The 26,184-nt window shown below is 32.2% G+C and overlaps 2 protein-coding genes across 2 annotated transcripts in view; one reads left to right on the forward strand and one right to left on the reverse strand.

Moving 5' to 3' along the window:
- The window catches only part of LOC149417359 (uncharacterized), a 239,074-nt gene that overhangs the window by 97,637 nt on the left and 115,253 nt on the right, over positions 1–26,184 (reverse strand). The window lies entirely within an intron of this gene.
- LOC149417361 (hexosaminidase D) overlaps positions 14,601–26,184 on the forward strand; it is a 106,955-nt gene continuing 95,371 nt past the window's right edge. Inside the window, exon 1 of the mRNA XM_089640236.1 lies at positions 14,601–14,671. The gene's annotated coding sequence lies outside the window, so the exon portion shown is untranslated. The remainder of the gene's footprint in view (positions 14,672–26,184) is intronic.

Consider the following 26,184-nt stretch of genomic DNA (forward strand, 5'->3'; position numbering starts at 1 on the left):
TTCAACGTCATTATGACATAGAAAACGCCCATGTCTGGTAAGACGGCTGTCACCAACGTCTCCCGGCGTGACGTCAAAGCCGCCATATTCACGAATAATAACGAACGTGTCGTTTTGGCGGAAAATAGAAATGGCATCATTAATTGGGGTGTGTTGTGAGGCTGAAGGTAGTGGGTAGGGGAAGGAGATGGGGAAGAGGAATGTAAGGAAGTAGCTATCAGATCTGGTCACCAACCACGGCTAAAACCATTTCAAGCAACGTTTCAATTCTGAATGGTGGTCTTACACCAGGGCGATACTGAGAGTATCTTCCACCCTGGAACGTGCCGCAAGTATACTATGTATTATTTTAAATTAATGAATTGTGAAATAACACAAATTAATCGAATAAAATTTACTTGCGCACGCCGGGATTTGAACCAGCGACTTTCGGCTTTGCTACTCGAAGGGCGTGGTCGAGGGGTAGCTAAAAAGTGAAGTGCAGTAAAAGTGCTTCAAAAATTGAAGTGTCTGTATTTTTTTCACATTTATAATCAATCCGAGTTCATGTATGTTACAATCAGACACACAACTGAAGTTTGTATCTTTGATTTGATCATTATGATGTTTAAAATGAATAAACTAGCGTAGTAATTTAACAGCGTTTGTAAAATAATAATATAATATGTTTAATTTCACTCTAAAGTGGTTTGGTCTAACATAATTACCGAGCTGCTATCGATCTAATTACAAGGGTCTTGATACTAGAGCCGGAGAAGTAATCACGGTGAAGTAAGAGAACACTCAGTAGATGTTCAGTACCTATACTACAATAATTACACATATGATACATAGCAGTCCTAGTACTAGATCCTGAACCTGAAGGGTACCTACCACGTAGCATTATGTACCGACAAGGGGCACTTCTGCTCTAAGGGCTGTTGTGGCGGTACCTACACCGCCCTGATTTTAGTTGGGTACAGTGATGTTACGATTATTATTAACGATTATCAAATCACTGATCGTAGGTTAACGATTATGATTTAGAGTGGTTCCAGACAGAGTTCGTATGTACGTAATCATGAAGCATTCCAATGGGACATAAATATGTCGTATCTCTAGCTTGGTATAATATTGATGGGAGACAGTGACCATTATTACATGCAAAAAATATCCTCGGCAACCAACGATCACTATTATGCCGTCGTAAGTAAAAACACAGTGTCTTCCTCTTGAGAGTCTAAAGGAAGACACTGTGTTTATCACGGCAGTATTGTTATTTCTTAATTTAAAACAGAAATTATTGTACAGCTTAGAACGGGTTGTTTCGGAGAATCTGAACAATTCATCAAATTTCAAGGTTCATTTTCAAGTTCTGTGAAAGACTTTTTCAAGTTCTGTTTTTAATTCAGTTTTTTCAAGCAACTAGCCTACAATGATATAAAAAACAAAACTTGAATAAGTCTTTCACAGAACTAGAAAATGAACGTTGAAATTTGATGAATTGTTCAAATTCTCCGAAACAACCCGTCCTTACTGTTTACTTCCTGTTCTGCAAAAGTCCACATTTTAAAATAAAAAGTCCCTTTCTTTAGTGTCGTATACCTCAAAATTTTAATCAAATCAAATCTATTACATATATTAAAATCTAAATGTGTCTTACATCTGCTTTCAAAAACAGTATTTTTTGCATTTTGGGATACGTTCAACAGCGAAGCATTGAAATTGTATGTCGGGTGGCAATATTTTTTGATGACGTAATATTATTTTGTTTAGTCTCGATGAATTAAATTGTAGAAATAAAATTAGTCATTTAAATCGCGTAGATATTTGCACGGAGAAGTTGTTAAAAGTGTAAATGAAAATAATTGAACGAAATTCCCCTTCAAAATAATAACCGCACTAACTCTCATTCGCCGCATCCGGCATCTGGCAGAATTAAAAGTGGGACTTTAATTTGCGATTCAGTTTTCTCCCCTGCTGTACACCCTTCCCACCCCCGGAAGTGGCTTGCCTTTGAGGACATGTACGCTGTGATATGGAGTGGCCCTCAATAAGTACTGAGGGAATTGCTGGGGGTTGAAGGCTATAGTGATAGTGTATACTGGATATCTCAACCCATCCTACAACCCCTCTGCATTAGGGTGGATCGTCAATTTATGTATATATATATATATATATATATATATAAAATATTGTACAATATTTTTCACAACGGTTGCCTATGACTATTTAGATCATAACCTCATTTTTCATTTTCCGATTAAAAACATAATATTATTTTTGGAAAACTACCACTAACGTCTGTTGTTTCTTTGATGTGTGAAAACTACCGAAGCTTGCATTTGGAACAATTTTTTTATTTAAAGAAAGCAAGACAAAAATATATATTACAGTAAATAATAAAATAAAATACAGAAAAAAAAACAGATAAGTTCCAATAAACTACTTTTCAGTAGTTTGTCGATGGCAACTTTTCACATAAAAAATATCAAAAAAAGATAAAAACTTATTTTACTTAATGACAACAGTGATAACAATAAAAAATAACAATTTGTTTTAAAAATATAAAAACATATACACAACAGTGATAGTATCTACCTATAGTTTGTATTAGACTCTAATACAAACTATTTCTTTCAGCGAGCCAATTTTTCAACATAATATTTGTTTTTACATTTGTACATTTTTTATTTCAGCAGGTAACATATTTAAGCAACTAGGTATTATGTAGTCCAGTGTTCTTTGCCCATATTTGTTTAAATGCTTAGGTACAATTAGTCCTTCATTTATCGTAAAACGAGTATTGTAAGTGTGGTCTAGTCTATTTATGTATATAGGGCTATTCATATGCTGAAATATAATTTTATACCACAGAATTAATCTTACTGAGAAAATTTTAATTATAGTGGTTTTGTGAAAATATACATTTTTTATTAATGTTAATGTTAAAATGTTATTAATTTAATATTTACATTTTCACGTTTCTGGTTTCTATTTATTTTAGACCACTGTAAGTCACACTTACTATATTTTTTGGTAGGTGCTATTTGTGGATGATGTTATACACGGTATCCAGAAACTCGTAGTACAAACGGGAAACTGGTGAATCTACATCACATTTGGAGTCGGTTTTGTGTGTAAACATAACTGTTTTGTAGGAATTTGGAAAAATCAGTATTGTGTTGTTAATATCAGATCTGATGTTTTACATCTTTTAAAAAGCGTCGAAACTCAGACCAAAATCCAAAAGTTTTTTTTTAACATCAGTTGACGAAAAAATAGAAAAAAAGTAAAGAAAAAGTAATGAAATTTTCAGCTCGCAAAAAAAAAGTGTTTTGGGTTCTATGATGTAAATGCGATGCGATGTGAGATTCATCAGTGTCCTGCTTAGACGACCAGTTTCCGGACATCGTGTAAAATACTCGTATACGATTCCAATTGATCGGTCAGTGGCTGAGTTGGCAACGCGTTTGGGTCCTACCAAAGATATTAGAAGAACGAGATGTGCTATGCGCAGTTCGTACTGAGTGGAATTGTTTTGCCGAGTGTCGCCGGTTTTGTTCACCAATACTACTGCACACCTTCGCTTGCGCTAAGGTATCCGCACTAATACATAGAACAGATTTCTGTGCGTACACGTCCCGATACCGTTCAAAGTACCCTAATTAGGTAGTACTCCGGCTACGGTCCGGCGGCCAACATAGCATATCTCGTTCTTCTAATATCTTTGGGTACTACCCAGGCTTGGTGTGTTCAACTCCTCCGCTGGTCCAAGCATCAACTTACTGTTTTGGTAGTATGTAGTAGTAAAATATTGAATGGAATGTTATTGTTTTTTAAAAAAAGGTCTTTGTCCATAATTATTGAAATTGGGATAGACAAACTATTATATCGGGGATTATTAAAAATAAAAGACTGTTGACTCAGACCTATGACGTTTATTGACACAGCGCACACTCGTTATCATCTCCCACGTGACGCATCAGGACTGCCAACATGGCCATACATAACATCCTTTCCTCCTTTATTTTTATTTTTATTTTCAAACAATTTACAATACCAAATAAAACTTAAACATAATCACTATGACTAAATCTGACGGGAGGTTTCACCAATCTGCCAGCCCTAGTTACTACATCAGTTTTCCCACTAGTGCTGGGTAAAGGCTCACTATCATTTTTATTTTCTTGACTTCCCAAGTCATACCATTTATCGGGATTTTCATAATTTGATTTTAACTTAATGCAACTTTTTATTTATTTGGTTAACATGGACCTTTTTTACCTCTCCTCCGATTAAAAGAATTAAATACACCCATGAACTTAATTTTAACTTAATAGTTCCCTGAACCCATTTCATAGGACCTTTCAAATGTCTTAAGTATACCAATACATTATCATTTTCCTCATACTCTGTCAATGCATTTTTACTTGATTGCTTACTTTTATTTACATTATTTTCTTCTGTCAAAACATGAATAGGTGTACGTGGCTCATACGAAAATATTTTAGCCATAGGAGACAAACCCGTGACAGAAGTAGGGGTGGAACGATAAGTATACAAACAATCTATTAGACGTTGAGCTGGTGACAAAAATTTAGAATTTTTTGAAAACATAAATTTAATTAAAATCTTTTTGAATGTTTGAACAGATCGTTCTGCTAATCCATTTGACTCGGGATTATATGGTGGAGAAAATAATAATTTAATAGATTTTTCTTTACAAAAAATAGAAAATTCTTTACATGAAAATGGAGGACCGTTATCACAAACAATAGTTTTCGGAAACGCAAATCTGGAAAAAACTTCACTTAATTTTGATAACAAATCCGAATATTTAGTATTTTTCATATAAAAACATTCTATCCACTTTGAATATGAATCACAAACTAACAAGTATTTGGAACCTTTTAAGTCAAAAAAATCCAAATGGACTCTTTCCCATGGACTTTCAGCAATAGGCCAATTATGACGCACATTTTTGTTAGCTTTTTGTACCGACTGACACATTTCACATCTAGAAATAATATCTTCAATATCTTGATTCATACCTAACCACCAAACATAAGAACGAGCAAGAATTTTTGATCTGACTATACCAGGATGACCATAATGTATTAAATTTAAGACTTTAGACTTAAGAGATTCTGGTATTACAATTCTGTCACCAAATAAAAGACATTTTCACTTGACCGACAGTAAATTTCTGAACTTGAAATATTTTTTAATTTCTGGACTTGACAAGTTTTCAATCCAACCGATTGAAACATACTTAATGACTTTAGATAACATTTCATCTTTTTCAGAATGACTTTCAACTTCTGAAAATGGAATTAAGGGTGTTGACATGTATACAAAATTACATTCCTCTACATTAAATTGTTGTTCACTTGGCAAACGTGACATCACATCAGCTTGAGGAATTTTCAGTCCATTTTTAAAAACTAATTTATAATTGTACGCGGACAATATTATAGACCATCTTATGAGACGTGATGCAGCTAAAACGGGGACTTTTTTATCTTCGGCAAATAAAGACAACAATGGAGCATGATCAGTATATATAGTAAAATGACGACCAATTAAATATTTATGAAATTTCTTGATTCCAAAAATAACAGCAAGGGCTTCCTTGTGCAATTGGCTATAATTTCTTTGAGCTGAATTTAACGTTGCAGACTCAAAAGCTATAGGAAATTCTTGATTCTTTACGACATGACTTAAGACACATCCGACACCGTATGCACTGGAGTCGACTGTAAGACACAATGGTTTTGACGGATCAAATAAAACTAACATAGTTTTATCTGACAAGAGAGACTTACTATTTATAAATGCTTTTTCGCATTCATCAGACCAACACCATTCTACATTCTTTCTTAATAAATTATGGAGTGGTTCTAGTACAGTAGGACACATAGGAATAAAATTCCTATAAAAATTCAACATTGACAAATACGATTTTAGTTGAGTAACATTTTCTGGACACCCAGTAGACTTAATTTTCTCAACTTTCGACAAAGACGGACTTTTGCCTTGACCTGACAAAGTAAAACCTAAAAATTCAAAAGAAGATACAAAAAATTCACTTTTTGACACATTAATTTTTATATTAAACTCATTTAACTTTGACAAAACTTTTTCTAAAGTATTACAACACTCCGTTTCATCTTTACCACCTACACAAATATCATCAATGTATGCAGCACAGTTTTTTATGCCTCCCAAGACTGTATCAATGACCATTTGAAATGTGGCAGGAGCCGATGACAACCCAAAAGGTAAACGATTGTAAACATATAAACCATTACATGTATTAATTGTAAGTAATTCTTTACTAGAATCTGACACAGACAACTGTAAATATGCATTTGTTAAGTCTAATTTACAAAATACTTGACAACCTGAAAATTTATTAAAAATATCCTCTGGACGTGGAATAGGATATTGATCAATTCTCAATTGTGGATTGACTGTAGATTTTAAATCTGCACATAAACGTATTTTTCCATTTTACTTTGGTACACAAACTATTGGAGAAGACCAAGTACTATATTTAACTTTAGAAATTATGCCTTCGCTTTCAAGACGATCTAGCTCTTGGCATACTTCTGCACGCAGTGCATAAGGGACCTCATATGCTTTGTGGAAAACAGGAGTTGAATTATTTTTTAAACTTAAATTTACCGAAAACTCTTTAATTGGTATGTCGTTATTCGTTTTAGAAAAAGAATTTAAATATTTTTGTGACAATTTTTCGACAATGTTTGATTTATTTTTTCCACTGACAGACACTGAATTTACAGTATTATCATTACCAATATTTGACATAAAAGAATTTATAAATGTATTTTCCCAAGACGGATTCAAAACATTTATCCAATTCCTACCAAGAATAGCTTCAGACGATAGATTTTTAATAACTAATACTGGTAAATCCACGACCAATTTAGAATCATCTTTTACACTTACTTTTGCAATAAAAAATCCAAAACAATATAAATTTTGACTATTTGCTGTAAACAAATTACCATAGAACTGACTTAATTTACAAGTTTTGAAAAATTTTATGTACATTTTGTGACTTATCAAGGTCGATGAACTCCCTGTGTCAATCATGAAGGACATTTTCCTACCGTTTACAAACAAATCAATATTAGCTGTTTCAGACACGGACATATTTAAAACATTTATATTACCCACACATTTTACATGATTAATAACAATTGATTTTACACTAGAACAAAATTTTGACGTATGACCGTATGTATTACACTTGTAACATTTCCAATTCCTTGACGGACATGACTCTGGTTGATGACTGATAAAACACCTCCCACATCTTTTTCTGGGATTTCCACGTGATGGAGATGAAAGACGACTTGATGACATTGAACTCCTTTGACCTTGTTGCGGACTAGTACTCCTTTGACGTGACGTTTTCGGCTTTACTTCGAAAACTCCCGATGAAAGATCTTCTTTGTGTAATATTTCTGCAGAACAACTTACTGTCTCCATATTCTTCACAATTTTTTTTTGCTTTTTCGAAACTCAGCGATTCATCTTCAGACAGTAATCTTATAGTCATGGCTTCATTTTTCACACCGCACACCAATTTATCCCTCAAGGCTTCATCCAGAAATGCTCCAAAATTACATGATATTGACAGACTTTTTATTTCTGAAATGTAATCATCAATTCCCTCGTTCGACTGTTGCTGACGATTATAAAATTTATATCTTTGGGCGATCGTACATTTTTTCTCTTCATATTTATTTTGAAGTGTTGTTACAATCTCGTTATAAGTTAACTCTTCAATATTTTTCGGATGAACTGTTTCTTTTAAAATTTTATATTTTTCCGCACCAATAATCATACAAAGATATCCAATTTTCTCTTTGTCCGTAATATTAATTACTTTTAAATAAATTTGAACACGTTCTAAAAACATTCCGAAGGTTTCACAACTCGACTCGTATTGCGGCACTGGCAAAGTACTCGTAGACATGTTAAAATGATTGAAAAAACAAAGACGAAATCACTGTTTTACACTGTACTTAATATTACTCGTTATTAATTTAACTTTTTCGATTATCCTCGTCGCCAATTATTATATCGGGGATTATTAAAAATAAAAGACTGTTGACTCAGACCTATGACGTTTATTGACACCGCGCACACTCGTTATCATCTCCCACGTGACGCATCAGGACTGCCAACATGGCCATACATAACACAAACAAACAAAACATACGATTCAACAACAGAATGGAATATTTTTGACGTTATCGGTATTCGATAACGTATATCTTTTGTGACCTCTCATTGAAATCCAACAAAAAGCTTTGCCGGCCCACCCTACTCTGCATCTCTTGTAGTAGGTCCTCCATTCAAGGCTTAAGTACTATACTGCACACTGCTGCATTACCATATGGGCAAGGGTTGAAGTCTCTCGAGGAAAACGTTACTCGTTAGGTTGCAGCAGGAAGCGACGCCGACGCTGAAAATAAATAGCGTCGCCTCTACCCTCTACCCAATTTACTCTTTGGGCAGATGAGAGATGTTAGCGACTAGAGCTGGAATGGAGGTGGGAGGACTGGCCACTGACCCCGGACTCTTTCGGTCGGTAAATGAGAAAAATATTTAAAGGGATCATTTAAAAAAAATAATATTATTGTGCTTGACGTTTGATTTCTTATTTGTTGAGGGCAAATATAAAGGCAAGGCAAATAAAAAAAAATACTGATTTCGGCTGTCTGTGCGTACGTGAAATTATTCATGTTTAACTAACTCAAATTTGCTTTGAAGTTTTCATAATTGGAACTGACGATATTTTATGATTATCATTAAAAAATAATAATTTTATATTTGAAATGAGTTCTTTTTTGTTTAATTTTTTTACCGATTTGCTTAGTTTTTTAAGGTTTATTAACTTTTTTCACTCGAAAAGTAAATTTCTGATCGTCTCTAATAATAACAATAATTATTGAATAGTTTTTATAGCGCCATTTTTTCTAAAAATCAATGAAAGTATTGTGTTTACAATTCGAAGATATTTTTAGTATTATGTTGGTGAAAGACCACTGTATTTGGCTTAGGTATATTATTCCTCAATGGCTTTAGCCATCTTCAGTGATCAGATTTGACTAGACTGAACTTTATGTTCCCTTTTCCGACTTTCTTCACCTGGCAAGATTTCAAAAATTGGGATGCTGTGGTTACACTGGCTCCTAAAGTTATATAGTCACATTTAAAAGAAAAAAACAGATGTTTTTCGATTTATTCATAGATATTATTAAAAAAAAGTATTGTCGTGTATCTAATTTAAATTACACATTACAATTTTTCCCTTTTTCGAAAGTGTTTTCAACGAGTTTACAAATATCTAATTTATTATTAATTATATTCATAAATTTTAATGATTTATTTCATTTTATTTTGATTTATACGGCCCCTAAAATCCAGTTTGAATCTATCAATTGGTGCAGCCTCTCTTGTTTCCTGCAGGGCATTATAATATTGCATTCCTTTGTATAGTAAATTATTTTGTGTATTAGCGTTGTCCTTTTTTGGTAGCCTAATTTCAAAGCACGTTCTTGTGTTGTCTGTGAGTGTCCTTGTTGTATATAATTTAGTTTAAAAGTATTTTGATTACAGCTTGTTTATTATTTTACGTATAGATATCATCGCGTTCAATGTCAGCATATGTTTCACTGTTAACCACCCACTTTAGATCCTTTAACATTTTAGTTCTTTTTAAATCTTTCGCCTAAGTATTATTCTCATTCCTCTATTTTGGAGAAATCGCAACTTATTTTGTTCTCTGTCATTACATAAGAAAATGATCGTTGAGTAGTAGTTCAAATGTGGAGCAATAATGGAGTTGTGTAGTGATTGTAGTTTTTCTAGAATTTTTTTGACGAATTTATGTATGAATGAAAAGCTGCAAAATCAAGTTTCAATGATAAGTTTGTGAAACGTTTCATTTCTAGACTGTATTAGTCCAAGTCTATGGTATATCTTAACCCACTTAGAATAAAGATCCACTAAACTAGTTTTCAACAAAAATTTATGGCTCTTTGCCAAAGCGCTCTCTGGTTACTCTGGAATTTAATCCAGTGCTCTAAGTCCTTTATTACAATTAAGGTGCCAACTGAACGGAAAAACTGCACCTTAGTTATGCTTTATCTTTTTTTGATCTGTGTCTTTTGTAATCTGAACTTTAAAGCTCGTTGATTACTTTAACTTAAACTGTTTTAGTGTACACCGAATAATAGGAACCGTTAAATAGAGAATCCTAGTCCCAGCGAGAGGTCGTGCGTGGCATCATCGTTCTAGTATATTTAAAAAAAATGTTTTTTTTTCGTTAAACTACAACTAAGCAGTTTGTCAACAGGATGGACATGTTCAATTAAAATGTAAATATGGGTACATAGTATTAGGTTCCATGATAACTCCACACACTTTTAAAAAGTGATATAAAGTCATTAGAAGAGATAAAAAAAAATTTAACCTAACCTACTTAACCCAGTTAATAAAGTTTTTGTTTCATCACTACTTTCCATGACTTTATATAACTTTTTAAAGATGTGATAAATTATCATTGTGATGATTTATCCGGTCACCATAATATTATTACTAATTATAAAATATACATAAAATTGTTGCTACTTAAAATATTCAGATTAATATTATTCTGTCTTTAGTTTTCATGCGAGACGTGTGAGAAGCAAGAGGAAAATCGTCGATGATGTACGTACGTCGTACAACCCCTCTCTGGGTGGACTATAATATAGTAATAAACAAACTGAAAGTAATACATTTCACGTGGTGCTTATTTTTCAGATTTTTTTTAACTCGATCCCTTTGATTTCGTCTGTCTGTAAATTTGTTTGTACCTCTCGTTTTTCTTTCAAGATGGTGGTCATTTTAATGGTTCAGTGAAGATTATTTTTTTCTAATGTCAAATCGTCACGTTTATTTTAGACTTTCTTATTCGCTTTTTTTCAATATTATGCTACCTACGTAAATAATTTTTAAAAATTATTTGCATTGAGATAGTGACATTTCTTTGGACAAATTGAATAATTTCTTATTACTTAAGTACCTAAATATAAATTTTGATTTTGGAGGACGTTTTTCATTTATTAAATAAGAGAAAATTAAAAACATACTTTTTAGGACGCGAGGTCTACTGTTTAATCCTATCCGTTTTTTTTCTTTTTTTCTTTATTATCATTCAAACCTGCTAAACTACTTTTTTTAGTTTGTTATCAGGTACATATAGACAACAATTTATGTTATATTATAGTACATTTTCTAACGGTGTATAATATATATGAATGATAATTAATGATGATGATAAATTAATAGTTAAATCAATGGGTTAAATTAACACAATTATATACATTTAAATATATAAATATCAGTATAAGCTTTATTTAACAACCAGGTACAAATGAAAAGTCACATCAGTCAGTATGGGTAACACCGCCCCGGCTACCATTTATTGGATAAACAAATCATCTGCCATAGGTTCCAGTTGTTCGCTAGGTTTGGTGACTTAGCAGGGGTGCTCGGGTTCATGAGGATAGGTTTGTCTGGGTCTTGACGATAGATGCGTCTGCCCACCAACTGCGAGGTAGGCCGGATCAGAAGAGACTGGTTGAGGGAGACTCTTTTACTTCTCCACCAGGACCCTCTCAGAACATCGCCTTGCGCTGCAGTGGGAGGGATGAATTCATAGGTTTGTCACTCCTGGACATACCAATCCCCAGATACCTACCAACCTCTCATCCCCTTTTCCTTACTAGAACTATATATATAACATGTCAATTATATGCTTTATCCATGGACCATATATATATAATATAACTACTCGCGTATGTCTCGAACCCTTTGTTGACAATGAAATGGGAAAATATTAAATAAAGAAACAACGAAATAAAATGTCGGTTTCTTAAATTTCATTTACAGCAGGGCTAAAAAACCTGCGGGTTGTAGTTTCATCCCTAAACATTAATAACCAAATGTGAAAAAGTCAAAAGTAATAACGGTCTCGAATGTGCTTCCCGAGGTGAACTTCTGTAATCTCGGCGCTGCCCGGGCAAAATTTTGATGTATACAGTAATTTTCCTCTTATTTTGAACGTCAAATGTGCAAAATTTCATCGATCTCCGAATAAAACTGTACATTTGTATAAAAAGGAGAACCCAAGAATGAATTCCGCCAAAATCATAAATAAGTTATACCCTACTAAACTAACCGGTACCGTTTTGCTCCCTTTCTGGAAAATAAGTTACACCCTACTAACTGGTACGGTTTTGCTCCCTTTCTAGAAAAATATGTTACAACCTACTAACTGGTACCGTTTTGCTATCTTTATGGAAAATTAGTTACACACTACTGACTGGTACCGTTTTGCTCCCTTTCTGGAAAATAAGTTACACCCTACTAACTGGTACCGTTTTGCTCCCTTTCTGGAAAATAAGTTACACCCTACTAACTGGTACCGTTTTGCTCACTTTCTGGAAAATAAGTGACAACCTACGAACTGGTACCGTTTTGCTGCCTTTATGGAAAATAAGTTACACCCTACTAACTGGTACCGTTTTGCTCACTTTCTGGAAAATAAGTTACAACCTACGAACAGGTACCGTTTTGCTGCCTTTATGGAAAATAAGTTACACCCTACTAACTGGTACCGTTTTGCTCACTTTCTGGAAAATAAGTTACAACCTACGAACAGGTACCGTTTTGCTGCCTTTATGGAAAATAAGTTACACCCTACTAACTGGTACCGTTTTGCTCACTTTCTGGAAAATAAGTTACAACCTACGAACAGGTACCGTTTTGCTGCCTTTATGGAAAATAAGTTACACCCTACTAACTTATCGTGTTATTTGCGTGTTACTTCCAACATTACATTTTCGTCGATAATTAATCTAATCTATACAGATTCAAAAAAATGTTCTGATACTGCTAAATAATATGTTTAGATAATTATATTATGTATCACTGTAACTCTCCTAGTATTAGTTGTCATTTTACTGAGCTTATGTACAATTTTATACTATTATTTGTTTGGTTTATTAATTGTACGTAACCTGTATTTAATTGCATTTTTACCTGTGTGTAATTTGTAGATTTTTGTCTGTAACCTAACTGAGTTTTTGTAACGGGATAGGTCTCACGTAAGTGAGAACATCTGTAAAAACCCAGTATAAATAAATAAAACTGATACCGTTTTGCTCCCTTTCTGGAAAATAAGTTACACCCTACTAACTGGTACCTACTGCTCCCTTTCTGGAAAAAGTAATGGTTAGTTAAAAGGTCCGTATTTTAAATCTTAGAATTTATAGTTGCTCTGGAAAACCTACTTATTTGAATAGTTTTTTGTTGTTATTCGCTCTTTATTTTATTATTAACAGATCCATGTGGCTCTCCAGCATAATAAGCCTGTGCACCCCTGATTTAAGGGTACGTTTCCATTATCGTGTAGCTGGGAGTCAGACAAGGTCAGGGGTAAACATTGACAGAAAGGATAAATAAATAGGAGAAATCGGAGCCGAGGCGTGACGCTTACGGCTTAGGAATTGATATAAAACCGATTTAAAGGATCCAAAGTGAAATAAACCCAATGATAAGCCACCTTTCCTGCGAATCTCCCATATAAATCACTGCTTTTAAAAATTGGATTTTGGTATCAAACTGGGAATTTTTGGGACAAATAAAAATATGAAAAAGATATTTACATCTAGATTTCATTTATGACACAGTATTTGCCAAAATCTCTTTCTTAAATCACATAATCGTATTTCAGATTTTTCATGAAATCTAAAGGTAGGACTTGTTGATTTGGATTGAGTAAGGATTTGCTCCTTGAGACGTTAATAATTTAAATTAAAATATTGCCCCCTTAGAATGAAACGATTCAATCCTAGTGAAATTTTACGGAAAGAAGTTAATTTTTTAGAGATTAAACTTTTACTGCCCAAAATGTTTTTATGAACCATCGTTTTGTTTTGATTGTTTCTTTTTTTACTTCAGTCAATTTTCCTACATAAACTTCCGTCAATTTCGAAACTTTTGTACTATCGTTTGCCATCTGTTTCCAGCTGGGACTTTAATGTCGTCAGTTTATTTTGTTTGAGGTCACCCTTTGTCCCTCTTTTTGTCTCTCGGTCACCAGCTGATGGCTTTTTTGGTCCAACCGGTCATTATTCCCCTTTACTACATGACATGCATTCTTACTGGGCACATATCGATTGCAACAAAGGGTATCAAAAAGGCGCAGTAAAAAGAAGAAAAAGAAGCCTTTAGAATTTTCTCTTCGTGAATATTCGTATAATTTTTGTGATTTAATTTTTTTTTTATTCACTTTTAATAATTTATTTTCGGAAACATTATTAATATTTGGATGAATTTTCGTTGTAATGCAAAAATATTTGAATTTTCATGAAATCGTTTTCCGACATAATAATATTCGTAATTTACTAAAATTGCTAGGAGTATGGAAGATCTACAGTCTCTTGTGTCTAGGATGAACGAAATATGTATGTATGTATGCTTTTACTGAGTTTCCAAATGATTTCACAATTTTAAACGTAGTTTTCTCTTTCTTTTCAGAAGGATTCTTCACGTGTTTGTCCTTTGGCTCTTAAATCGGAGGTGCATCACAACGAAAAAGGTAATAATTAATAATTTTACATTAGATATTTACATTAATGATTTGTGAAAGCTACTAACAATTGGCAAAATAGAGACATTTGACGAAGACCAACACAGATACCGACTGGAACAAATCACTACTTATAAATCATAATTTACGTTGTTTCATCGAAACGCGAAAATATGTTTGTATTTACATCGCAAGTAGAGCGGAAACTGAGAGTGGTAAACCGGATAACAACAACAGCCGCTAATCTGTCATCCGAACTGTCAAATGATCGTCTGACAGCTGTTGACAGTGAAATGCGAAATAATGAAATGTTGCGGCCAACGTGGTGTGGGATAATCACCGCTTTTGTTTACTCGGTCCGCTTCCGCATCAGTCTTATTGATTATCTAAAACGTGATACAATTCCCACAATAATATGTCTCTCCAACCGAATCATTTTACATCAAATAAAACAATGAATTTTTTTAAACAAATTTATTGAGATAAATATATATTTTCATCTACCATATTTATTTTTTATTTTGGTACAATATTTTTTACATTTCAGAGTTATCCAGTAATGTTGGCCTCACTGGGTGACTTAACCGTGCTGAGGGCTTCATTTTATGATATAAAAATATAATCTACATAATACATTTAAAGAGAAAATAATACATTTAAAATATAATTTTGTGTGTATGTGAGTGATGTGTGTTTCGTATTGGTTTTGTGTGTTACGTATAGGTTTTTTTTTTATTTTATGTTATGAAATTTTGGTAATATTGCCTTTTTTTTCTTTAATCCATATTGTAATTTTGTGTCTGAATTTATTTTTGTTTTCCTCAATTTTAATTTCAAGTGTTAGACTGTTGAATGCTTTTATACCATGGTATTGGTAATGTCTTTGGCCAAAGCTTGTATTTACTGTCGGAGTTTGTTATGTTTTCTTTGTACGCTTGTCTAACTGGTCTGTTAGTGATATTTTGTGTATGTTGAAATTTGTTTTTTTTTGTCAAAAATGTAGTTTAGTAGTGTTTTAACGTATAATTGGCGTACATCTAGTACATCACAGCTGTTGAATATTTGGTCTGTATCAGTCAGTCTATGTTTTTTTAGTATTACCTTTAAGATCGTTTTCTGTGCGGTTTCTATGTAATTGATGGCTATATTTCTTATGCCAAAGCTGCCTCTGGGTAGAACATTAATAATTAAAGTAACTGATTAGGGCTATCTAGTTAGTTAGGGTGGAGGTTATGTTAATCTATAAAGTGATTTTCATAAGACTTTATTTCCGTATGTTTCCCAATTTGGTTTTACGTTTTCCAAGAATTAATATTATGGGCTTTGTTTTTCACATAAAAAGTTTATACGAATACGCGCATAAAATATACAACGTATTAGGCAGTGCCGGCTCTAGCACTTCCTCGACATTCTTACTTTTACCATTAGTACTGAAATTTGTTCCATGACACATAACACACCTTTAAAAATTGATATAAAGTCATTAAAAGTGATGAAAAAAGAACTACGTTAAATAGTTAGTTTTGTTTCATCACTTTTCAGAACTTTATATCAATTTTTAAAAGTGTGTTGACTTGTCAATTTGATGAATTATCCGGCCACCACTGAAATATAACTACCCGGAGGGTGTGTAAAATTTCTCTCACAAAAAATTTTTCCTCGACGTGTCATGTACCTAATTATATGTCTAAACACAAAATAAATTAAAATCTATAAAGGTAGGTAGGTAAATACCAATTTATAATATAGTGTAATGAAAACACCGCAATATCTTGCAAGATTATCGTCGAACTTTATTCACATGCACGCAATTCCCTCGCGAACTTTCTTTAATTCAAACAGAAGAGCCAATAATATTCGTCACGACGGGATTTAACACGTTGAACGCCATGTAGGTCACCGGTGACTTCATAAAAAAAATCGTAATTTTTCTCACATAGCGCCATGACGGTCACCGGTGACCGCAGTTAATTTTCTTGATTTTGCGGATTGCTTGTCCCAACTGCTTCCAACCATCTGGAGCCAGTGAGACTATGGCATACCCAATTGGGGTATGTTGTGAGACTGATGGTAGTGGGGAGTGAAGGAAATGGGGAGAGGAAGGTGAGGAAGTACCTGGCTATTCAGATCTGGTCACCAAACACCAAACCAATTCTGAAAGTTGCTTTTATACCAGGGCGATACTGAAAGTATCTTCCACTCTGTAACGTACCGAAAATATGCTATATATTATTTTAAATGAGTAAATCCGTGAAATGACACAAATTAATCAAATTAAATTTACATGCCCGCGCCGAGATTTGATCCCGCTACCTCCAGCTCGAGAGCATTACCCATTACCCATTATCCATTAAGATCGAGAAAGAAATTCAAGGAACGTATCCAAATGCTTGTCTTGCGTAGATAGATTTTCTTAACCTTCTCTATTCCCCACCCATATTTTCTTCGCACAACACTGCCCAATTAAGAGTTATATGGTACCACTGCACCGGAAAGTCGCTTTTATAGTCGTTTTAAATGTTATTTGTTGACTATAAAACTTCGAAATGCTAGAAACAATAATAATGTTATTGTGATAAAAAATGTTACTATCCTGAATAAAGCATTAAAATCCTTGTTAAATAAGCTTTCTAATGATATACAAAGGTTATCCTAGTTTTTCGCCGTAATAATAATAATAATAACTTTTACAATCGCGTTCTTCGTGAATATTCCAACTTACGGGCCAACACGAAATATTCGTGACAATACAAATGATAGAATTCGTATTGACAAAACAAAATGCCCGTACCATCTCAATATTCTATTTCACTAAATATTTTCAGTTAGGATTCTAGACAAAGCAAATCGATTGCTTTTTGTAATCACGTAATATTTATTTTCTGAGATTCTCGTACAAGTTGTGTTCAATATTCTGTAGATAGAATTTATATTGCCATTGTTTAAAGAAAACGGAAAACGGAAAACGGAAATCGGAAATCGAAAGAACGACTCGATTTCTTCACTGGAATATGAAGGTCAGAAACAAAGCCATTTTCTTTTGTTAATTGACTGAGCGCAGTGAAGTCCTGTTTCAACTCTATCACTTTGAGTTTCGTCTGTCCGTAAATTAGCCGTGTTTGATAGTACCTTTTAATTCCACCGCAGCGGTAAAATCGGAATAATCGACGTTACTGTTCACAGAACTTGTTCCGTTGTTCTTTATGATTTTTCTCGTCTTTTGGATAAATGATTTTTTTTACCAAAATCAGTGATTGTATTATATGTAATTTTCTTAATATTTAACAAGTGCTATTTACATACGTGATAGTTATTGGCAGTACAATATAGATAAAATAATCAAAGAAAAATTATAATATTATGCAAGTAAACAAGACAACAAGAAGAAATAATAAAAATTAGTACAAAGTTAGTGAAAGAAATGAAGTAGAACCAAAAAACCCGTTATGCAGTGGCCTTGTTAAAATATGCAATGCTAAAATGTTTAATTAGTACAGCTAAATGTAGTTACTCTTGAAACAAAAACACGGCAGTTGCTTTTATGGATTAAGGCGAAGCTTAATGCTAAATCACCATTTTGATTAATCTTTATAACGAATTGGTGTACAATATGAATACCATAAATTTGTTTTAGATAAATTGAAGGTTTTCCTATCGTTTTACTTGAGTAGAATACAAATAAAAAAATAAATTACTGAATAAAAAATATAAATTTAAACTAATTTTTTTTTCAAAGAAATGTATGAACGCATAAAGGAAATAACTTACAAAAAATATAGGATTATAGCTAAGATTATCTGTGACAGTTTCACTTGATTAACTATTTTGCTTTCTTATAAAATTATTTACAAATTAAATAAAAACCAGTTTTGTGCTTGAAATCGAACGTTTCTAGACTCCGTTTGTCAAGCGATTTTAATGCCTATTACCTACAAAATAAGGCATACCAAAAATATACACACTTTTGGCTTGTAGCTTCCTCTAAATTTATCATCATCATTAATTGTCATTCATATATATTATAGACCGTTGGAAAATGTACTATAATATAACATAAAATGTTGTCTATGTGTACCTGCTAACAAACTAAAAGAAAGTAGTTTAGCAGATTTGAATGATAATAAAGAAAAGAAAAAAAGAATAGAATTTAAACAGTAGACTTCGCGTCGATAAGGTATCCCAATAACATCCACATTTTTGGCTTGTAGCTTCCTATTAAGAATTATTGAAAGGAAAAGTAGGTGTTAGAGAAATAATGTTGGAGGTTGGAGTGATATGACGAGGCTAATATAAAACAGGGTTGATAAAGCAACCATCTCTCCATGCATAGTTACGTTTTGTCATACTGGCCGCTCTATACTTAGAGGGCAAATCTATATAAAAATACACAGAGAGTGAGAGTTAAGAGTTAACGAAATTACAAAATAATTGCTGTTTCAGGAAAATGAAGGTAGAGAATGTAAATTCTTTGTTATTTCCAATTTTGACATCTTTAATTTATTAATGGTGGACCTAGTGAAGACCCGTAAAAATCACGGGATAGTCTGAATTCTTGATGAATCAATTCCAATTTTGAAAATAGCAATTTAAAAAAATTTCTGTTAAAACTTTAATATTACGTATGAGGTACTTTATCGCTTTTCTTAATTCTTCATACAACAAAAAGTTCCAGTTTTGAAAATGACATTTTAATTCCTAACAAATTAGATTTTATTGAACCTTATTTCACACATCATAGACAGCCGAAATTAGTTTGGTTGATTCCCTTTATGGATTAACGTACGAACTGAAGATCTCGACGTTGCCTGGACTTTAGTAGACAGCAATTTTTCTCGTCAAATGAAACGAGTAGTTTTTTAGAACGTCAAATTGCAAATGCAAAATTTCATCAAGAAGTATTAAAATTCTGCTTTAAGGGGCGGGAAAAGGGGGTAAGGGTGGTTTTACTAAATATCATGTAAATATCCTTTTGCTTTGAAGGTCAAGTGTACAAAATTTCATCAAACTCTGAATAAAATTGTATATTTGTATAAAAGGCGAATCCATGCCGACTGCCACAGACACTTTTCATATAAATAGATATATTCTGTATAATAGAAAAAGTGAAACGAAGATATAAAGATGTTTTAGTACATAAATGAGGTTTTTTTCCTTTTAATAATTTGTGGTATTATTTTGATCAGTAAAATTATGCAGGAAACGCGTTACAATATTGAGGAAACCAAATACAATCCATTTCGCATTACGGCATCACTTCAATACGCGTATATGTGAAAGCGTGAAAAATGATGTGTTACAACATTCATTTCGCATTCCGTCCGCACGGACTCGGGTTTGACAGCTTTTAGGGACGCGAAGGATTGATTCGGTAATAAGTACATTCGGAATTGATTCACATGTGTCACCGCTCTGAATTTTGAATCATTTTGATATATTTTCTACCAAGTTGCCTAGGTCGTCTAGCACCTTGAATATAATTTTAATTTTTGCCATAAATTGAAACAAACATTCAAGTAGGTAGTTACATTATATTTATGATGATGTGCATAAAATCCACCAAAAGGCCGACTTGATAAGCTGTCTTCGTCGCATCGCTTTCCGAGTAATACATTAGTAAAACATGGTAATACATCGCTTTCGTGGTAATACATTAGGAGAGAAAGATAAATGATTAGGATGACCTTATTTTTATTGTAATTAATGGTATCATTTACATCTGACTTTTGAAGATGCTTAGAACCAATGACCTGCTTCTGGGTCTCTTGCACCGCGTTTGGTCGGTGTCCTGTCATTTGAAATTCTTTCCATGTGACCAGGCTGTCGCAGTCTTGGAGACCTACATAATCTAAAATGAATGAATTGCTGTAACGCTAACAGCCTTCGTTTTTTTAAACTTTTTATTTTTGTCTATTGGGGAAACAAACAGTTATGCATATTTGGCATAAATAATTTAATTTTACATGTTTGCATGAACCAGTAAAGTTTCAAAGACATGAATCTGTTTAGCACGTCAGACGTGTCTTTTTTATGTCTCATATTTCTGTTAGTATAACAATAGCCCATAGGCTTTAGGTCAATTGTACATAAAGTTTATTTTTATTTCTTTGCTTCAATTCTCTTTTAGGGGTCTGCTCACAGGCCGAGTTTCCTTTCAAATTAGAAAAAAATACAGAATTATTCAATTCAATTTTTTTTTCTAATGACATTTTTAAAAATAAACATCAAAATAACGTGTGATTTGTATTAAATTTGTCAACCTTCGAGCCAAGAATATTGTTTTCATTACAATATTTCTATTAAGAAAGGGAAGCTATAATAATATATAAATAAATAATATTTAAATATTTATTTCATTTAAACGCCCATAGATTTTTTAAGATTAGATTAGAGGTATGTTATTTTGACGTAAAAACATGATTTTTTATCTGGGTTTGTTTGCACAGGAAAATAAATAAAGAAAAATAATATATATAAAAAAAATAGTTTTTACTTTTATTTCTTTGCTTCAATTTATTGTATAATGTAATATCAATAGAAAATCCACATTTAGCATTAGAGAATTTCTATAATACTCTTAGAGAGTATATTCTAAAAAGTGAAAGTAAAATAGTTGTCACTAACAGAAAATATAAAAAAATTAAACCTTGGATTACAGTTGGATTAATTATATCAATTAAACAAAGGGATAAATTATATAGAGAAATGATAAAATATCAAATGGATTGCCAAAATAATAATCTCAGAACAATGCCTTATCTGAAAACAAAATATCTAATGTACCGAAACTTACTAAATAGACTGATACGAAACTGCAAAAAGAAATACTATTGTGAACAAATTGAAAATGCTAAAAATAATACTAAAAAAACTTGGAATATTATAAATGAAATTGCCAACAAAAAAATTATGTCTTCAAATATTGTAAATGAGGTTAAAATAAATAATGAAATAATAACTAACAAATCGACCATTGCAGAATGTTTTAATAACTTCTTTACAAATATAGTAGACGAGGTACTTCAATCTTCCGGCATTAATGTTAATCATGATTATATGGAGACATCTCCTCAATTAGACTCTAATAACGATTCAATTAACTCAATAGAATATTTTTCTCCTATTACATTTAATGAAATTGAAAAATATATTGATAACCTAAAACCATCCAACTCTAAGGGAAATGATGGCCTATCATGTGATACATTAAAAAAAATAAAACAACATGTATTAACGCCGTTACAACATATCTTTAATATATGCCTCAAAGATGGTCATTTTCCAGAACAGTTTAAAATCTCCACTATAATACCTATTCATAAATCTGGGGATACGCATAAATTAGACAATTACAGACCAATATCCCTTGTTTCAAACCTATCAAAAATATTCGAAAAATGCATCAAATTTAGAGTCATTGAACACTTAGAAAAATATAAAATTCTATCGAAAAACCAATACGGCTTTCGTAAAGATCTAAGCACTGAGGATGCCATATATGAATTGACAAAAAATATTTATACATCTATCGATAAAAAAAAGAAATGTCTTGCCATATTCCTAGATTTAAGAAAAGCTTTCGACACCGTTAATCATAATTTACTCATTAAAAAAATAACTCAACTGGGCTTCAAAAAACACACACTAAAATTACTATCAAACTATCTTAAAGACAGAACACAAAAAACAAAAATTGGGAATAATTATAGTTCAGAAACACAGATAAAAAACGGAGTTCCGCAGGGAACTGTTCTTGGCCCGATTTTATTCTTAATTTATATTAATGATTTATGTAATTTTGTAATCCCTGGTAAAATTGTTTCTTACGCCGATGACACGGCAATAATAGTAGATGGTAATAATTGGACAGAAACTTTTTCGAATGCAACTGTATGTATTTCACTTGTTTCAAAATGGTTAAAATACAACAAACTTGTCTTAAACTACAGCAAAACATTTTACTTACCTTTTTATAAAAACATCAAAAACAAACCAAAAGACAACCTTAAAATTAGAATCCATAATACAACTTGCAATCAAGAAATGTGCTTCCTGTGCAACGAACTCGCTAATGTCAAAAATATAAAATATTTAGGAGTATCAATAGATATTAATCTTAATTGGAAATCTCATATTAATCAAACCACTTCAAAACTAAGATATCTAACCTACATATTCTATAGACTCAAAGAAATTTTAAACGCTGAAAAATTGAAAATGATCTACTTCTCCCTGGTGCAATCTGCAATCACTTATGGCATAATGGGATGGGGTGGTGCACCTGATACATTTATTAAGCCTCTACAAATAATTCAAAAGCACATAATTAAAGTCATATATAACAAAAATAAAACATTTTCGACCGACCTATTATACAAGGAATCTAAATTATTTAACATTCGTAAATTATTTATATTACAAACTATGAAATATCTATTTAAAAACAAAAACAATTTCAAAATAAATGAAAACAGAATGAGCAAAAGAACAAATAATATATTTTACACCCCCCAAACCAATACTAAATTAATGCAGACGCATAGCAGTTTCATTGGTCCTCGTACATTTAACCTTCTACCACTACAAACTCAAATGATAAATAAAAAGATAGAATATATTAAAGAGGTAAAATTATGGCTGATTGACGCAGATATTGAAACGCTTTTACTATAAATTTATTTATCCTTTATACAACTCACTTGCTGAAACTTTATAAATTATTGTACATAATGTTTTTCTCTTTACTTTTTATAATAATTATAAACAAAAAAAAAACTTTTTCTACTAATGTATATTATACTTTAGGTACTTGAAATATAGTAATCGTTTTATATTACCCACACTCAGGCAGTCAGTGCCTTAGTGGGTTTTCATTTCTTTTGTAAACTATTTGGTATTATATATTATGTTATTTTATACTATCTATTAATATGTATAATATGTGTAAAGAAATGAAAATAAATAAAGTAAAAAAAAAAAAAAAAAAAAAAAAAAAAAATGATTCTTGTAATTTCTTACTGACATATAAATCAATCTCCAAATTACGGCTAGTTTATCACCAAAGTTACCTAATAGCACCAGGTTGCCTTAGGTGTGACCTGAATTTTAATCTGCAAAAAATCTGTAACTAACACTTTTTTTCAGATGTTTGAGAACCAAAAATAATAGGCAAATTAACTTTTAATTAAAACATAATATCACAAGTTACCATAGTTTACAAAATCAGCAAGAAAATGGGAAAAGTAACATACCTAAGTTAACATACCTTTGTTAATAACCTTTCAAACAAATAAGTACGCTTTCTGAAAGGTGTGATGACCTTTCCTACCTTCGTATTTAATAACTTCGGTCTGCAATCGATGGGCGGACTTCAAATCCATAATGGATTATCCACTCCTATACTCAATTCACAGACCTTCAACAGCTTGTGTAAGCTTCCGATAAAGGCGGGCGATACTGAAATGGGAATTCAAAAAATGTTGTGTTGGCTTTTCACAAACGATAATAATCTCAATCATTCTGAGACATAACGCGGTGCTTACCTACTTACTTACTTACACAAAATCAATGTTGACTTATTTATTATATACTTATTATTATGAAATAAAAACAATATTTTTTTTGTTTAAAACCACGAATTTTTATTAATTTTAAGACCGACCGGTTTCGCTACACTCGAGCATCGTCAGGCTACAAAATTAAACTGTCAGTTTGTGATTGCTTTCTACGAAAATACTTATTATTATATTTATGAATTCTGTGGCAAAGCGGTAATAACTTTGGATCATGACCCAGGGTTTACGGGCTCAAAACCTCGAATTGCAGTAAAAATTTATGATTTTCAATCCTAAGGTCGACGTAAGGAGCACGACAGTTGTGATTTTCTCGAGACCTTGAGGGCTACAAAAGCTCATAAAAGCTTCGGTTGTTTACAAGCGTTTGCCACCAGTTTGAAGGTTAAATAATTATGCATCCCACCACTTTAAACATCATGTAATTAGTGCACATTATATTTATTTTATTTCTCTTTCATTTAATAATAATAAAAGTTTTTTCCGCATGTTGATATTAAGTAAAAAAAACATACGACTAGGTCGCGGGTTCAAATCGCGGCGTACGCAAATAAATTTTATTGTTGTTTGTGTTGTTGTTTTAAAAATAACATATTGCATCTATATTGGTGGCCCGTTCCAGAGTGAAATACCACCATTAATTGAAGCGTCGCTCGAAATGTCTTTAATCGTAATTGGTAAACAGATCTGAATAGCCAGGTACTTTCCACCTTCCTCTATCTCTTCTCATTCCTCTCCCCACTACCTACAGCTTCCAAATATACCGTAGCTGTGGGTGTCATAGTCTCACTGGCTCCAGATGGTTGGGATCAGTTGGGAGCATTGTGCGTTATTTACGTGTTTATTCATTTCTCACTATCGACTATCGACTCACGTTTTTTGGGGGTAAATAAATAAACAAATTACCGCACTGATGAGGGACCACCATTCAGATATATTGAAATGGATTTAAATGTTGTGTAACCAAACCTGAACAACCAGACACAATACTTTTTTAGACATCTTCTCCCTGTATTGCGGTGCCACGGGTCTTTTGTGTTATGTCACAAAAAATGTCGTTATTCGTTCCGGAACTCGGTGTTTTTAATCGGATTGTAATTATATTTTTTTTCAAAAGTTGAAGGCACAAATGACTGATGTAATTAATGATATGAAATCTTTACCTAAGCTATTTTTGCATTCATCAATTATTACTAAACTAGCACAGACCCGTAAAAAATCTCGGATAGTCTTGATTCTCGACAAATAAGTTCCAATTTTTTAAGTGGCAATTAAAATTAAATCGTTTCAAATTTGTAATTACCCTATCATTGCAACAATACAGGATCTAACGCTGAACTCAATTCCATAATGAATCGCCTACATGTACTTGGAAATAAATATGTTTTAGATGAACCTATAAACATTGCTAGTTTAACCTCATACAAACACTACTTAATTAAAACTGTATGTCAGCGCTTCTCAGATTGACTATAATCAAATACAGTTTTTTTTTGTATTAGGCAATTCACCCTAAAAAGAGTGCTAAAATACAGTTTTAAAGTATTCACTTATCCGGGATTTATAATATGTTGTATTGTATTTATAATAACCTACTGATTGTACTTCTTTATGTTGATACTACTATTTCTATCGTTCTCTTTTATGTATTTTATATTTATATTTTTTTATCTATGTATATTCTGTATTCATATGTAAAACAATTGTTATTATTTTAAAAAGCCGCTATAATCGGCGTTAATAAATAAATAAAAAATATTCCTTTATTGAAATGTTATATTATAGGTAGATACTTTATTGTTTTTTATGAATTCTCCAAACAAACACTTCCAATTTCGAAATAAAAACACCTAAATTGGAAGCATTTCTTAAGTTAATTTAACTGGAGTTAAAGGTTAAGTTTAGGTGTTGACAGTCACAACCATTTCAGTCAGAGTCATTTTATAATTATTA

This window comes from Hesperophylax consimilis, chromosome 15 (genome assembly GCF_061612785.1).
Source record: "Hesperophylax consimilis isolate HC1 chromosome 15, BYU_Hcon_1.0, whole genome shotgun sequence".
Classification (NCBI taxonomy): domain Eukaryota; kingdom Metazoa; phylum Arthropoda; class Insecta; order Trichoptera; family Limnephilidae; genus Hesperophylax; species Hesperophylax consimilis.